Genomic DNA, 17362 nt, shown 5'->3' with positions numbered 1-17362 from the left:
CGGACGGCCACGTGGTACTACGGAGAGGGAAGACCACTGCATTAGGTGTACGTCTCTGGCGCATCGTACTGCATCTTTAACAGCAATCTGAGTAGCGGTTGGCACTATAGTGACACAACGAAATGCTACAAATCGGTTCCATCAAGGACAGCTCCCAGCCAGACGCCCTGTAGCGTGCATTCCACTGATCCCAAACCATCGCCATTTGCGACTTCAGCGGTATCAAGCGAGAGCTCATTGACGGATAGTGTGGCAGTCTGGTGTGTCTTCTGATGAAAGCTGGTTCTGCCTCGGTGCCAGTGATGGCTGTGTTTTGGTTAGAAGGAGGCCAGTTGAGAGCTTGCAGCCAACCTGTGTGTGAGCTGGACACACTGGGCCTACACCTTGAGTTATCGTCCGGAGTGCGATTTCGTACGACAGCAAGAGTACTCTCGTTGCTATCCCACGCACCGTGACTGCAAATCTGTACGTCAGTCTGGTGATTCGATCTGTTGTGCTGCCATTCGTGAGCAGCATTCCAGAGGGTGTTTTCCAACTGTATTACGTTCGCCCACATACTGCTGCCGTAACCCAACATGCTCGACAGAGTGTCGGCGTGTTGGCTTGGGCTGTCCGATCACCAGATCCATCTCCAGTCGAGCATATACGGGACAACATCATATGCCATCTCCGTCATCAGCCGGCCAGAGTGGCCGAGCGGTTCTAGGTTCTATAGTCTGGAACCGCGCGACCGCTACGGTCGCAGATTCCAATCCTGCCTCGGGCATGGATGTGTGTGATGTCCTTATGTTAGTTAGGTTTAAGTAGTTCTAAGTTCTAGGGGACTGATGACCTCAGAAGTGAACAGTCCCATAGTGCTCAGAGCCATTTGAACCATCCAACGTCATCCACAAGCAGCATCAACTGTCCCCGTGTTGATTGCCCAAGTTCAACAGGAATGGAACTCCATCTTACAAAATGACATCCGGGACCTTTACAAAACAATGCATGCCCGTTAACGTGCTTGCATTCAACATTCTGACGGTTACCCCAGTTATTAATGTTACAGCACTTCACATGTGCCTTGGCTTACCTCGCGTTTGCATTAACCTGTGATCTTGCAATGTTAATCGCTTAAATATACAACCTAAACAAATGTATTCCCGAAATTTCATTACTCTGCATTAATTATTTTTCGGTGCTGCGATTTCCTTTCTGTCCGTGTATATTACTAAACGGCTAAGCCGGTTCGTGGTTCATGGTACACAGTCGCAGCTGCAGGCTGCCTACAGAAAGGCTTCTATGGACAGCAAAAATTTGGTTTTTAATATTTCATATAATTATTGACCGAACTCAAAAATTTTAAATGGTCTAATGATCTACTCATTAAAAGCTATGATTTTATGTGAAGGGTTTAAAAAAATAAGACAAGAATTTTAGTTTAAAATGGTGTATATATCTTGTGGCGGCTTAACTCACGGCGCGCAAATCCCCAGACTATGTTCATCCATTATTTGAGAATGAGAGCACTCAGTGACTTGTAACAAACTTTACTCACAATTTCAAACTTCTGCGAAACTTTTTCTCTCTGACACGCCCAAAAATGACTAAACAAAAGTTTATTTGCTGTTCGTGCACTAAACCTGCCGCATCAGGGACGACCTTTTAATGCGTTATTTATTACTACTAACTCTTTTCGCAACCCATTTTGCAGACAGCATCCATGTATACTACTGAACAAACTTGCGAAATTATATAATTTTACAACACACTGTTCAGGAAACATGATGTCATAAACAGTAAGATGCGTGAAAAACTTATTCTTGCTTAAAACTGAGAGCAACTTATTCAGACTATACTCATGCAGTGTTTGATAATGACTTCCAACAAACTTTAAATTTCAGACATTTTTCTAAACTTTTTTCGGTTACATGCTTAACGTCAAACATTTAATCAGATGCTTGAAGCTGTTTTATACACAGGAGTGCGATTCTTTAAAGGTGAGGGCGTGGGTGGGGGGAGTAGGGAAGTACTGTTGCAGGAATATTCCGTTCATCGTGGCGAAATGAGTGCTGCCACTCCAACGCAACACCTATTTCTGTTTCAGTTGCTCTTAAATGCTTTGCAAAAATTACAACAAAAAAAATGGTTCAAATGTCTCTGAGCACTATGGGACTTAAAAGCTGAGGTCATCAGTCCCCTAGAACTTAGAACTACTTAAACCTAACCAACCTAAGGACATCACACACATCCATGCCCGAGGCAGGATTCGAACCTGCGACCGTAGCGGTCTCGCGGTTCCAGACTGACGCGCCTAGAACCGCACTGCCACACAGGCCGGCGCAAAAATTACAACTGAATGAAAATTTAAGTTAAGACTCTCGTAATGGTTATGGAAATGTGTCACAAAGAGAATTCGCATGTCAATCGTAGAAAATCCTTGTTATTAAGTAACCAATTATTGTCGCAGCTGCAGAACTACAGAGTGCGAGTAATTCAGTCATATTGATGAGTACAGCGGGTTACGTTCCTGTCCGGCATACAGATGAAGGTACAGTATTCCGTAGTTTTCGTAACGGCGTTTCGTCTAATTCGTACTACACTAGCGAACCTCCCCGGCGTAGCATAAGTAAGTATTTGTAGTCGGACGGCTTGGCTAACGTAGCGGTAACAAATTGTGTACACAAACCTTCCTCGCGAAACAGTCTACCTACTAGTGAAAAGTGTATCAAAATCTCTACAGTATTTCCTGAGGCTAGCCTCGACTTACAGAGAGAAAAACGCAGAGGGAGGACTTTAATTTATCATAGTTCAGCCAATTTCCACGAAATATTTATAAATTTATAAGCGAACCTTTCTTGCGAGTCAGTATGTCCATTACTGAAAACCAAATCAAATTCTCTGCATTCGTTCCTGAGATTAACCTACACATTCAGACACAAAAACGCGGCAGAGGACTGTAATTTACACTGAAGTGACAAAAGAAATGGGATAGCGATATGCACATATACAGACACTTATATGGATATGGTGTCTGTCCTTTCGGACATATCCGAAAGAACAGACACCATTGATGACCTGCAGCCGTCTAGAACGAAATTAGAATTATATTAATACCGCCAGCTACTCTCGGGCGTTGATATATATCAACGGGGACAGGTGAAAATGTGTGCCCCTACCGGGACTCCAACCCTGGATCTCCTGCTTACATGGTAGACGCTCTATCCATCTGAGCCACCGAGGGCTCAGAGGATACTGCAACTGCAAGGACTATCTCGTGCACGCCTCCCGCGAGAGCCACATTCTCACCTTGTATGTCTACACACTACATTCGTAGTGTCCCACCCCAACACACTCATTACTCATGGAAGACATTCTTACCAATTCCCGTAAGAGTTCGGGGAATATATGTGCATCAGGACAGAAGAAGGTCATGGCCGGTACTGCCAGAACTATATACCTATATGGATATGGTGTCTGTTCTTTAGGATATGGTGTCTGTTCTTTCAGACATGTACATATAAGTATATAGTTCTGGCAATACCGGCAATGACCTCCTTCTTCTGTGCGGATGCACACATATTCCCCGAACTCTTACGGGACTTTATAAGAATGTCTTCCACGAGTAATGAGTGTGTTGGGGTGTGACACTACGAATGTAGTGTGTAGACATACAAGGTGAGAATGTGGGTCTCGAGGGAGGCGTGGGCGAGATAGTCCTTGCAGTAGCACTATCCTTTGTGCCTTCGGTGGCTCAGATGAATAGAGCGTCTGCCATATAAGCAGGAGATCCCAGGTTCGAGTTCGAGTCGGGGCACACATTCTCACCTGTCCCCGTTGATATATATCAACGCCCATGAGAAGCTGACGGTATTAATATAATTCTAATTACATATACAGATGGCAGTAGTATCGCACACAAGGTATAAACGGGCAATGCATTGGCGGAGCTGTCATTTACACTCAGGTAATTCATATAAAAAGGGTTTCCGATGTGATTACGCCCGCACGACGGGAATTAACAGACTTTGAACGCGGAATGGTAGTTGAGCTAGACGCATGGACATTACATATTGGAAATCGCTATGGAATACAGTATTCCGAAATCCACAGCGTGAATAGTGTGGCGAGAATACCATATTTCAGACACATCTCACCACGGACAACGCAGTGGCCGACGACCTCAACTTAACGACCGAGAGCAGCGGCTTCTACGTAGAAGAGTCAGTGCTAAAAGACAAGCAGCACTGCGTGAAATAACCGCAAAACTCAATACGAGACTACGACGAACGTATCTGTTAGGACAGTCCGGCGAAATTTGGCGTTAATGGGCTATGGCGGGAGACAACCGACGCGAGTGCCTTTGCTAACAGCACGACATCGCTTCCAACGCTCCTTGTGGGTTCGTGACCATTTGCGTTGGGCCCTAGACGACTGAAAAACAGTGGCTTGGTCACACGAGTGCCGATTTCAGTTGGTAAGAGCTGATGTTAGGGTTCGAGTGTGGCGCAAACCCCACGGAGCCATGGACTCAGGTTGTCAACAGGGCACTGCTCAAAACAGTGGTGGCTCGATAATGGCGTAGGCTGTGTTTACATGGAATGGACATCATTATCATTATGTCGGGCTACTTGGAGACCATTTGCAGCCATTCATGGTCTTCATGTTCCCAAACGACAGAATTTTTATAGATGACAATGCCCCAACTGAATGGGCAACAACTGTACGTGATTGGTTTGAAGAACATTCTGGATAATTCGAGCGAATGATTTGACCACCCCGATCGCCCGACATGAATCCAATCGAACATTTATAGAATATAATCGAGAGGTAAATTCATGTACTAAATCCTGCACCGCCAACACTTTCGCAATTATGGACCACTATAACAGCATGTCTCAATATTTCTGCAGGGGACTTCCAACGACATGTTGAGCCCATGAAGGGTCGAGTTGTTGCTCCACGCCGGGCAAAAGGAGGTTCGACACGTTTTAGGTGTCCCAGGACTTTTATCACCTCAGTGTCAGTGGAGGGTACAGAACAACCTCAAGGAGGGGTGCTAAAGATGAGCTATCTTTACGTTTACCGTGATAAAAAATAATCAAGTCACTTTCAAAATTTGAGAAAGTTTTATTTAAACTGATTCTATATCTACATCTACATTTATACTCCGCAAGCCACCCAACGGTGTGTGGCGGAGGACACTTTAGGTGCCACTGTCATTACCTCCCTTCCCTGTTCCAGTCGCGTATGGTTCGCGGGAAGAACGACTGCCGGAAAGCCTCCGTGCGCGCTCGAATCCCTCTAACTTTACATTCGTGAGCTCCCCGGGGGTATACGTAGGGGGAAGCAATATATTCGATACCTCATTTAGAAACGCACCCTCTCGAAACCTAGACAGCAAACTACACCGCGATGCAGTGCACCTCTCTTGCAGAGTCTGCCACTTGAGTTTGCTAAACATCTCCGTAACGCTATCACGCTTACCAAATAACCCTGTGACGAAACGCGCCACTCTTCTTTGGATCTTCTCTACCTCCTCTGTCAACCCGACCTGGTACGGAACCCACACTGATGAGCAATACTCAAGTATAGGTCGATCGAGTGTTTTGTAAGCCACCTCCTTTGTTGATGGACTACATTTTCTAAGGACTCTCTCAATGAATCTCAACCTGGCACCCGCCTTACCAACAATTAATTTTATATGATCATTCCACTTCAAATCATTCCGCACGCATACTCCCAGATATTTTACAGAAGTAACTTCTACCAGTGTTTGTTCCGCTATCATATGATCATACAATAAAGGATCCTTCTTTCTATGTATTCGCAATACATTACATTTGTCTATGTTACGGGTCAGTTGCCACTCCGTGCACCAAGTGCCTATCTGCTGCAGATCTTCCTGCATTTCGCTACAATTTTCTAATGCTGCAACTTCTCTGTATACTACAGCATCATCCGCGAAAAGCCGCATGGAACTTCCGAAACTATCTAGTAGGTCATTTATATATATTGTGAAAAGCAATGGTCCTATAACACTCCCCTGTGGCACGCCAGAGGTTACTTTAACATCTGTAGACGTCTCTCCATTGTACACATACACAAGTCAATGCCATCTTATGATATAAAAAAATTACAATTGTGGTTCTCTTCCTTAAATGATGTATTCTATGCACCTATCCTTCCTGGCAAATTGGTTGATTACATCGTCAATAGGACAATCAGTGAAGGTGAGTGTTCAACAGAGCTAAGCCATTAAGTCGATGCTCCTTCATTGTCGACCTCAGCCATGTCTTTGTACGCCGCAATGTTGAAAAACTACTTTCTACTGTAGCAATAGATGCAGACAGACAAGCAAATATTTTGTACAGCGTGTGCAAAGTAGGATAGTCAGATCTAGGACAAACAGACAACGCTTACATAACAGAATCACAATCATTAAGAGCGTTTATGGTCGTTTGCTTGTATTGAAGAATCTCTCCCCTTAGTCTCTTTTTTAATTACAAAGAGTAATTCTTCTTCAAAGAATGGTAGTTCAGTTAAGCACTGATTCAATTTATATGCCAGATCACTACCGTCATGTTTCAGTAGTTGCGAGGGCAAAAGTATGTTGAATTTTAAACGATAAGTATTTTCTTCGGCAAAACGTTCTCTCATGTCAGTCATAACATGTGTTGGAAGAAACACAGTTCTTTTCCAATATGTGATAGCATCATCATTATGATCGCAGTTTTCCCTGTGTCTTTGTCTGCGCCGGCCGGTGTGGCCGTGCGGTTCTAAGCGCTTCAGTTTGGAACTGCGTGACCGCTACGGTCGCAGGTTCGAATCCTGCCTTGGGCATGGATGTGTGTGACGTCCTTGGGTTAGTTAGGTTTAAGTACTTCTAAGTTCTAGGGGACTGATGACCTCAGAAGTTAAGTCCCATAGTGCTCAGAGCCATTTGAACCATTTTTTGTCTGCCCGTAAGACGAGGAGCACTCATCTCCACGTCTAACTCTTCCGTAACTGCCTTCGCCTGTTCAACAATATGGGCAAAGTGTCTATCAGCATTAGCTCTCATGCGCCGAATCTAATTTTGGCAGCGACTTTTCTCGTAGGTATGTGTTAGCTATCTATGTGCTACATAGGAAAGTACAACTACTCAATAACACGATTCAGTCGAGTCGACTGACGAAAGAAACGAATGAATATCGTGCTTGCTGACTGGCGGGGGCGGCGCGGGTGGCAGTGTGGGTGGCCCCGCAAGGAGCGGGGGAGGGGGGTGGGGGAACGCCTCCCGTAAGTATCTGACACTGCCCAGTGTATAGTACGTGTAGATACTCTCTTCAGAATCTATCTCTCAACGCGGTACTCAGTTATTTTTTGTTTATTTCGTCCTAAAAATTTGCACATATTCTCTCTCTGTCTTACACACACACACACACACACACACACACACATACACACAACCTTGCCTGTCCGCCACCTCGTGTGCCGTCCTACGATCACGACTTAAGGTTTACTTGGTGTGGCCACTGCTTTGACTTGAGGATTGTCATATTTAACCGAGTGACGTGTAGGGCGCCGCTGAGAACAGCTGTTGACGCGATGCGCCCCGAAAGATAACGGGCAAATATTTACCGCGGGTCCTCACAGATCGGCCGGCACTGTCGGCGACCTTCGGGCCTATCTCGCAGCCGGTCACAAGTTGCCCGCAGGCAAACAGCTTTTCAAGAACAATGAGCGTTCGCCGCGGCATAGGCAAATAATGTGCAGCGTTTCGTGTGCGCGTCACTCGCACTCATATTTAGAAAGTCACTCGGATGCGGAGGACCAGTTGACAGAACTGAGCTAAGTTCGTCTTCTGTGGGCCCGTTACACAGTGATCATTCTGAACTATCTGCTATACCTGGAAAATTACCTTTAGTCGTAACATATTAATAAAATAATTTCTTCTCTTAAAAGTGAAAAAAAGAAAATTCTCATGGGCTTGATTACACTGCAGGCAAAATATTGAAAACATGTTGTCCTTATGTACCTTCGCACTCAGCCATATACAGGGTGTTGGGAAATTCCCATTACAAACTTCTAGGACTTGTAGAGGGGAGTGAGTACATAATACGAGGGGAAGTCAAAAAGCAAAGGGACTTCTGCAGTTTCTCGCCGTAGGGTGTGGTAACACTTCTAGTATCAAGGGCTTAAGTATTGACGTCTGCATCAATTCTTTACAGCGTGTCACTCCTAATCCTGCGTTAGTCATTGTATTGTAGAAGACTGTGAAACATGGTAGCTCCATTATCGATCTACATCAAAGACGAAATTTTGGCAGTGATTCGCTTTTTTGTTTGCGATAGGTGGTGAAAGCTGTTTATCGCGAAGCAAGACCTGCGGATGGATAGAGCGTTTCAAACATGGAAGAACTTCTCTATGTGACGAAGAAAGATCGGGCATGCAATCGACGTCCACAACTGAGGACAATTTTGAAGTCGTTGAGTGTATGGTGTTGGAAAAAAGACGAATCACAGAGGACGAAATTGCCGGTACTTTACATATCAGTCATAGTTTAGCGTACCCCATCTTACACGACAGGCAAAATTTTTGAAAAGTGTGTGTAAGGTGAGTACCGAAAGATTTGTCAGCGCAGCATAAGGCGCAAAGGAAGGATATCTCTCGTAAACATTTGGCCCGTTATCATCGCGAGGGAGACGGACTTTTGCCGCAGTCGTTACTGATGCACCCGCGCTTCGTCTACAGTAACGATTTTATTTATTTATTTATTTATTTATTGTTCCGTGGGACCAAATTAAGGAGAAGTCTCCATGGTCATGGAACGAGTCAATACATGAAATTATAACACGATATTAGAAACAGATAAAATGAAATATAAAAAAACATATTCAGGTGACAAGTAGTAAATTTAAATAAAGAAAATCAACAATGTAACACTGGAATTTGCTTAATTTTTTAGCTCTTCCAGGAGCTCCTCGGCAGAATAGAAGGAGTGAGCCATGAGGAAACTCTTCAGTTTAGACTTAAAAGAGTTTGGGCTACTGCTAAGATTTTTGAGTTCTTGTGGTAGCTTATTGAAAATGGATGAAGCAGAATATTGCACTCCTTTCTGCACAAGAGTCAAGGAAGTGCATTCCACATGCAGATTGGATTTCTGCCTAGTATTAACTGATTGAAAGCTGCTAACTCTTGGGAATAGGCTAACATTGCTAACAACAAACGACATTAAAGAAAATATATACTGTGAGGGCAATGTCAGAATTCCCAAACTATTGAATAGGGGTCGACAAGAGGTTCTCGAACTTACACCACATATAGCACGATTTGCTGTAAAAGTCCGTCTCCATCGCGATGATAACGGGCCGCCGGCCGGAGTGGCCGATCGGTTCTAGGCGCTTCAGTTTCGAACCGCGTGACCGCTACGGTAGCAGGTTCGAATCCTGCCTCGGGCATGGATGTGTGTGATGTCCTTGACTGACGTGTAAAGTATTGGCGATGTCGTCCATTAGAATTCGTCTGTTTCCCCTCATCATACCCTCATCGACTTCCACATTGTCCTCAGTTGTTGACGTCGACGATCTACCCGATGTTTCCTCGTCACATAGAGAAGTTCTTCCCTGTTTGATCCATTCGTAGATGTTGCTTCGTTGCGAGCATGGTTTGGAAACAGCCACCATCACCCGAAAGTTAAGACATTTAAACGTCAACCGTCAGCTGATGAGATTATGCTAACACTATTCTGGAACATGGAAAATGTGATAGCCGTTTATTTGATCCCAAAAGGCGAAACTGTAAACAGTGATGACTATTGTCATGTGTCGCGAACTAAAATGAAACCTGCAAACAGATTCCAACGTCGCGGAAAATTGCGAGAAGGTGTCTTCCTGCTGCACACATTCTGCCAAACGGACGGCCGAAACAATAAAATGAATTGGGATTCAAACAGCCGGAACGCCCACCATGCAGTCCAGAAGTGGCTCCAAGCGATTTCCATATTTTGCGCCATTGAAGGAGCGCTCAGGAGAAAAAGATTTGCAACCGATGCAGAAGTCATTAATGCGGTGCAAAATTGGTTACTGGTGCAGCCAAAAAACTGTATTTCCAATGGAATTTTTAATTGTGAAACGTTGCACAAAGAGTGTTGAAATGCAGGGAGGCTACGTGGAAAAATAATACATGTTTCAGTTTTCTATCATTAGAATAAATGCAACTTCCTGACAGATCAAAACTGTGTGCCGGACCGAGACTCGAACTCGGGACCTTTGCCTTTCGCGCGCAAGCGCTGTACCGACCGAGCTACCCAGGCACGACTCACGCCCCGTCCTCACAGCCTTAATTCCGCTAGTACCTCGTTTCCTACCTTCCAAACTTCACAGAAGCTCTCCTGCGAACCTTACAGAACTAGCACTCCTGGAAGAAAGTTTGGAAGGTAGGAGACGAGGTACTGGCGGAATTAAGGCTGTGAGGACGGGGCGTGAGTCGTGGTTGGATAGCTCAGTCGGTAGAGCGCTTACCCGCAAAAGGCAAAGGTCCCGAGTTCGAGTCTCGGTCCGGCACACAGTTTTGATCTGCCAGGAAGTTTCATATCAGCGCACACTCCGCTGTAGAGTGAAAATTTCATTCTATTAGAATAAATATTCCTTTTCTCAAAAGTCCCTTTACTTTTTGACTTCTCCTCATATTTTGAATAGGAACCCATGTCCGGAAACGTTCTGCTTCCGTGCTACAGCCATTTTAAAAGATGTTTGCTAGGTAATTATGCTACAGGGCAGTCATGGTGGTGGGCGGTTACGTCGAATCGGCCGATGTCATCTGGCGTCTATCCTACCCCTCTGACTTGGTTCGACCCTCATTCACGTGTTTCTGAGTGTTGAGCAACGTAGCTGACTACACGTTTGCAGAATGCACTGATATGACTCTTCTGAATGGCGAAGCTCACGGTAATGGAAGAGCTGTTCGTCGCCTTTATCAAGATCGTTCTCCCCAACGTCCGACTCCATCACTTACCCTTTCTGTCTTAATTATGCAATAGCTTCAAGAAAGGGATACCTTGACCGTCAGCAGGCGTGACTACGGTGCTCTATGGAGACGCCGCGCACCTGAATTGGAAGAGGCCGTACTGCATCACGCTGAAGAGAACCCGAAAACGAGTGTACGGGCAATTTCTTGGGCTATTGACGAATGGAACTGTAAAACAAGAGATGTACTGGGTCACGCCTAATCAATTACTTGTAAAAGTGGTCGGGTTACCAACTTTTATTTTCCAAATGGTTGTAGCACGGAAATGGTACGTTTCTTGACATGTGGTCCGTTTCAGAATATTATCTACTGACTCCCCTCAACAAATCCTGGATGTTTGTAAGGAATTTCCGAACACCCTGTATATAATGGCGTCACTTTCACAAGATTTGTTTATAGGCAGGCTTAAAGTACACCGTTATTAGAATCCTCTTTTAAACTGTTTAGGACAGATATTAGCTATATACTCATTTCATTATCAACCGCCTTCCCAATAGGTTTGGAAAAAATAGTATACTTACGAGTAGTTGACCATATCTGCAAACGAGACATTCCGATTCATTCACAATTTGGACTCGGGAAAAGCCTCTCCACTGATGATGAAATCTACCACTGACTGTATGTTGCAATATGAGAATGACAGAATTTCATCCAGTGGGATATATTATGATCTGTCTAAGGTACTCGACAGGGAGAATTATTACATTCGGTTGGAAAAATGAAAAGTCTGTATGTTTGCCTACTTCTATTCATCAGTGTCATATGGAATAACTTTTTAGAACAATTTTATACTTAAGATTGTCTATACACATGGGAATTAAAAACATTAGCTGCCAGAGGGCATCGATTTATATCAATGGGGCAAGTTGAAAATTTATACCATACCGGAATTCGAACCCAGATCTCCTGCCTGCTAGGCAGATTTGCTGATCGTTACGCCATCGGGACACTGTGGTCACCATAACCGCACGGAATACTTTAGCACGCTCCCTGTCAGATCAAAATTCTCAACTTATGCCACTACTGATGTAGTGCCCTTGCTTATTAACCTCATTACTAGCGGCATCTCGCCGATTCCCATAAGAGCTCGAATTTCGTGTGCATCTGCGCAGGAGGGGTCATTGGCCATCATCACCGTAATTATATATGGTCTCTGTTCTTTTGGACATGTCCGAAAGAACAGACACCACACTTACAAACTATTCTATTGCACAGAAACATAGTATAAGGTTGAAGATTTACATACTTGAACCTCATGTAGGCATTTTTTTAAAGCATTTATACTAACAACAGCTGTACAACCCATTTATCGCCGGCCGCTGTGGCCGAGCGGTTCTAGACGCTTCAGTCCGGAACCTCGCTGCTCCTACGGTCGCAGGTTCGAATCCTGCCTCGGGCATGGATGTGTGTGATGTACTTAGGTTAGTTAGGTTCAAGTAGTTCTAAGTCTGGGGGACTTATGACCTTAGATTATAAGTTCCATAGTGCTCAGAACCATTTGAACCCATTTATCCTTTAATGAGGATTACTTTGAAGTACCAGTGACAGCTACAAAACCATAGTAGCAGTCGTAAATACAACACTAGGAACAAAAGTGGTCTCCTCAACCAACAACTGAAACATAATGTTGTAGAGGTAGAAGCGACTTATGCGTCCCTCACAATATTTCATCACTTCCCACGTGTACTAATTGTGCTGGTAAAAAATTACAACATTATAGAAAATCGTTTCTGCTTGACAACTCTTGCTACTCTATAGATGGGTAGCTGAACAGACAATATCTGTTTGTGGTTGGACTAACTTTATTCATTTTTATCTTCCATTACTTGTTGTAGGATAACCAATAAGAAGAATCGCTTTCGCGTGCAAGGGAACACTCGTCATAACCTTTTCAGTAGATGAGATCGATTTCGTCCTTTTTTGTATACATAAATATTCTGTAGATGGGATTATCTCTTAATTTACGAGAGCGTGTTGAAAAGTAATGCCTCCGAATCTTTAGCGTGAAATTTCTTTAAGTTTTATTCTTCATGTCTCATAACTGATTTCTCGAAATATTGTAACTGCTGACGCACACTTTTTTCCGAATGAGAGACCGATTGGTTGATACTATCGTTTTAAATTGCTTGACTTTACTGCCCGAGCCACAACCTCAACTCCGCTTATAACGCTTCACCACTATTAAAGTGAAGTCCTCGAAGGTGTTCGTTAAGTTTTGGAAGCAGATGAAAATCAGGTGGGGCCAAGTCGGGACTGCATGGAGGATGATCGATGACAGTGAACCCAAGATGTCGGATTGTTGCGGATGTCGCAGCGTTTGGGTGTGGTCTGGCATTGTAATACTGAAAGAATAGGGTGCTCGGTGCTCCATGTGTTGACGAACTTTTCGAACTCGAAACTCGATTACAACATGCCTTTTTCCCGACTCACCGACGTAGTTACGTCACACACCGCTATGTTACACCCTACAATTGGGAGCCCTCTGGCGGTAGAGGGCTGTAAATAGGTAGGCATGAAAAATAAATATGCGTGATGTTAATAACGTTTATTTATGTAAAAAGCTTTTAGAGTCGTCACATAAAAAATCTGTAGGCATTACTTTTCAGCACGCTCTCGTACATTATCGTGCAACGTATAAGAACAAAAGAAAAACAAATTTTTATTAACATCAGCGACGCCTTTTTGCCAAGTGGAAAATTTATCACTTCGTCCTCGTAAAACTTCAGAGATATATGTGTGGCGTCGTTCATGTGAAAAGAATTAAAGTGTTCGGTGTAATACTGTCACAGAGCACAACGTTATCACAGATCGGCACGCTTCCACTCTCATTATCTGCACGAGGTCTCTCTGGGTCATTGCCTTCAGGGGCGACAAGTCTTTTGAAGCTAAGAATAAAATAAAATGAAATAAAAGTTATCTATCAAGAATTAATGACTAAAAGAAATACAACAACATAACCACTCGCAGAGCAGCTAAAATTAAGTGAAGCGCTGAGACAGCTAGGACGAGACCAGGAATTGGCGACCTGAAATAAAATTTTCATGTATCTTTCTCTAAATTACCCTCTGTCTTTTTTATAACTTGAGAAATCATCTCTTTGCCGTCGCAAAGACGAAATACCCTTGAACACTCTCACTGAAATGCATCTTTTACAACTTGCCGCTATGTAGCGTTGTACAGACGGCACAAAAATCAAGATGAAGTTTATCACAAAATCACTAATTCTCAACCACCACGTGCGTGCGGTTACTGACGAGTATGAACTAAAATAGAGGAGATACGGTTAGTGTGAATATTCTGGCACATTCTGATTAACGTTCTGCACACGGCATCTTGTGAAGTATTACGTGATAGTTAGTTCAGCATTCTGGGCCTTTTGCGAACAGTAACAGAAAGAAAAATAATCGCAAACCAAATCCAGTGCGTTTTCCTTGCTGTTTTATGTCACCTATTCTTGTGAAGTATTACGTGATAGTTCAGCATTCTGGGCCTTTTGCGAACAGTAACAGAAAGAAAAATAATCGCAAACCAAATCCAGTGCGTTTTCCTTGCTGTTTTATGTCACCTATTCTTATTTCAGCTCTCTTCATATATTATTTCCGTTAGTTTCATCCATTTTGCACGATAGGAACTCAGAAAATAAATTACAGATAATAATTCAGGGGAACTGATCAGTCGCCGGCCGGAGTGGCTGAGCAGTTCTAGGCGCTACAGTCAGGAACCGCGCGACCGCTGCGGTCGCAGGTTCGAATCCTGCCTCGGGCATGGATGTGTGTGACGTCCTTAGGTTAGTTAGGTGTAAGTAGTTCTAAGTTCAAGGGGACTGATGACCTCAGAAGTTAAGTCCCATAGTGCTCAGAGCCATTTGAACTGATCAGTCAAAGACGTGAATTTTGTCCTTAAAGAAAAGCATGTATTCATCCATATATATTCATGGCTGAATCTTCATCATACTCACAAATATTCTTTAATGTCTCCGAAAACACGACAATAGCAAGACGAAACATACAAGACTTCGCGAACTACGGATCCATCGCTTTCATCGGAATCTGTGAAGGCAAACGTGCGTTGCAGGGTCGGTACCGGTAAGTCAACAGATTGTAGTGTACTGAGACTGAACAGAAGTACACGAGTTCGTGATCTTAAGGCAAGACGAGGATTTTTGTCCAAATGAAGTTATTTTGCGAGCAATACTTTGCATTGTCAAATAAGTCGCACCGATGATTTACACGCAGACAATGTGTTAACATTGTTTTATTGACCAACTTTGATTCCATAAGGAATTATTGTGAACAGCAACTGCAGACCATAAGAAAGGAGAGGCACACAGCAAAAATGATTCAAATGGCCTTGAGCAGTATGGGACTTATCTGCTGAGGTCATCAGTCCCCTAGAACTTAGAACTACTTAAGCCTAACTAACCTAAGGACATCACACACATCCATGCCCGAGGCAGGATTCGAACCTGCGACCATAGCGGTCGCTCGGCTCCAGACTGTAGCGCCTAGAGCCGCTCGGCCATTTCGGCCGGCGGCACACAGCAGTCAGTCGCAGTCCCATTAGTTTTTATTACTCTTTAATAACCAGAATTCCGTTATAAATAGCCATCTTCAGTGCATTTGAGTTGCAATCCAACAAACTCGCGGCAATACATGACACCATACGATCTTATTAGTGTATAGGCAGAAGGAAACGTAGGCGATTGTTGTGAAAACAACCTGCCTATACACCAGTAAGACCGTAAGTGTCATATACTGCCGCGAATTTGTTAGACTGTAACTCAAACGCACTAAAGATGGCTGTTTATAGCCAAAATCTAGATATGCAAGAGTAAGAAAACCTAATGGGATTGCGACTGATTGCTGTCTGCCTCTCCTTTCTTATTGTTTTATTGTCTACCGTATAACGAATAATTGCAGAGAATTAAAGAGGGAAGTTTAGAATTTCACGTCCTGTCAATGAATAGAAAGTTAGGGACGAAGCACAAGCAAGAACGGACAGGAGACGGACGGGTAAGGAAACCGGACGTCTCAGTTTCAAATCATCTAGGAAATTTTAGTTTTGGGTGCGCCATCGTGTAACGCGGGATGTATGTAGACATTAAACAGTCTTCAGTCAAAGAGAGTCTTCTGCCCGTCGGTGACCAATCGTTATGTCGGAAAAAGTCAAGCTGACATGCTAGCATTTCAGTACAATCGCACGAGGAAGATAAGAGTAGCGCCTTCTATATTCTGTGTGTCAATGAAGATTATGCAGCGGATATCTCATTCAGAAATCGCATTTCAACGTTGGTTGCTTGTGAGGAAACCGTGTAATGCCCCATGTAAGGAGGAGAAACGTCTACCGGTGTCAGTATTAGATAGCGGCAGGGTTGTGGGCTATTGAGGCACCGTTTCACCGTTCCGCGATATTGTCGCTCCCGTTGTTCAGCATCCCACGACCGTCAAGCAAATATGGAATCCACGAGTTCAGGCGTGCCACACTCAATGCCATACGGGATCTCATTGGCGCGCGTGTGTCACCCAAAAGGACCGGCATATTGTTCACTGGACCGTGCAGGATTTCACGGCCACGAGCTTGTTTGCAGCAAGACAAGTAATTAAACAGACAGTGCTACAAATCCTGGAACACCGTGGACTGTCAGCATGCCAACCATTGTAGCAGCTTCTCTCGAAGCGGCAGCAGTGAGAGCATGTGGACTGTGGGGGCAACCAATTACAACACTGGACGCAGGAATGGCGCCACGTTCGTCTTGTATCCACGGAAATGACAGACAAGTCTTAAAAGTTAATAACAGGCGAAAGCTTCACAAGCATAACAAAGGAAAGTTACGAGGCAGGCAGCAGAAGAGCATGACAACAGGCTTACATAAAATGTCAGATGCATCAACTCATGTAGAAGGAATCTTTCCAGCCGGTGGCGCCACGGGGATGCCAGCCGCACTTGAGAAATAACACTGTAAGTCGTAAACACCATATCAGAGCGAGAGTAAGAGAGGAATAAGGGGGAGAATCTCTGGCTGGGGCACATACACTTCATGAAGAGCATGTAACAGGTCCAAGAGATGGATTTACAATAGATGCCTTGCTCCCTTCGCTCAGCTTCTGAAAACAGTGCATAATTGGAGCCAGTGAGATGGCGACAGGAACTGGCGGGGCGAAGGCGAAATTGATTAAAATTCGGATGCAGACGATCTCGTAAGAGAACCACGGCAGTTAGAGCAGACAGGAGTACAGGATGGATAGGACAGGCATGTCTTAGTGGAGGTGGAGAGACAGCAGTCTTGGCAGAAACAGCCAGTTATTAACCGAGCAGGGCTGAGCACAGAGTTATCTGCAGTAATTCGCAACAGTAGCTGGAGCTCTAGCTGGTT

General features: G+C 44.1%; 1 protein-coding gene across 1 annotated transcript in view; it reads left to right on the top strand.

The window, feature by feature from the left end:
• LOC124799146 overlaps positions 1-17362 on the top strand; it is a 311021-nt gene that overhangs the window by 51111 nt on the left and 242548 nt on the right. The window lies entirely within an intron of this gene.

This window comes from Schistocerca piceifrons, chromosome 5, assembly GCF_021461385.2.
Source record: "Schistocerca piceifrons isolate TAMUIC-IGC-003096 chromosome 5, iqSchPice1.1, whole genome shotgun sequence".
In the NCBI taxonomy this organism is placed as follows: domain Eukaryota; kingdom Metazoa; phylum Arthropoda; class Insecta; order Orthoptera; family Acrididae; genus Schistocerca; species Schistocerca piceifrons.
This window is presented reverse-complemented; position numbering and strand designations above follow the sequence as displayed.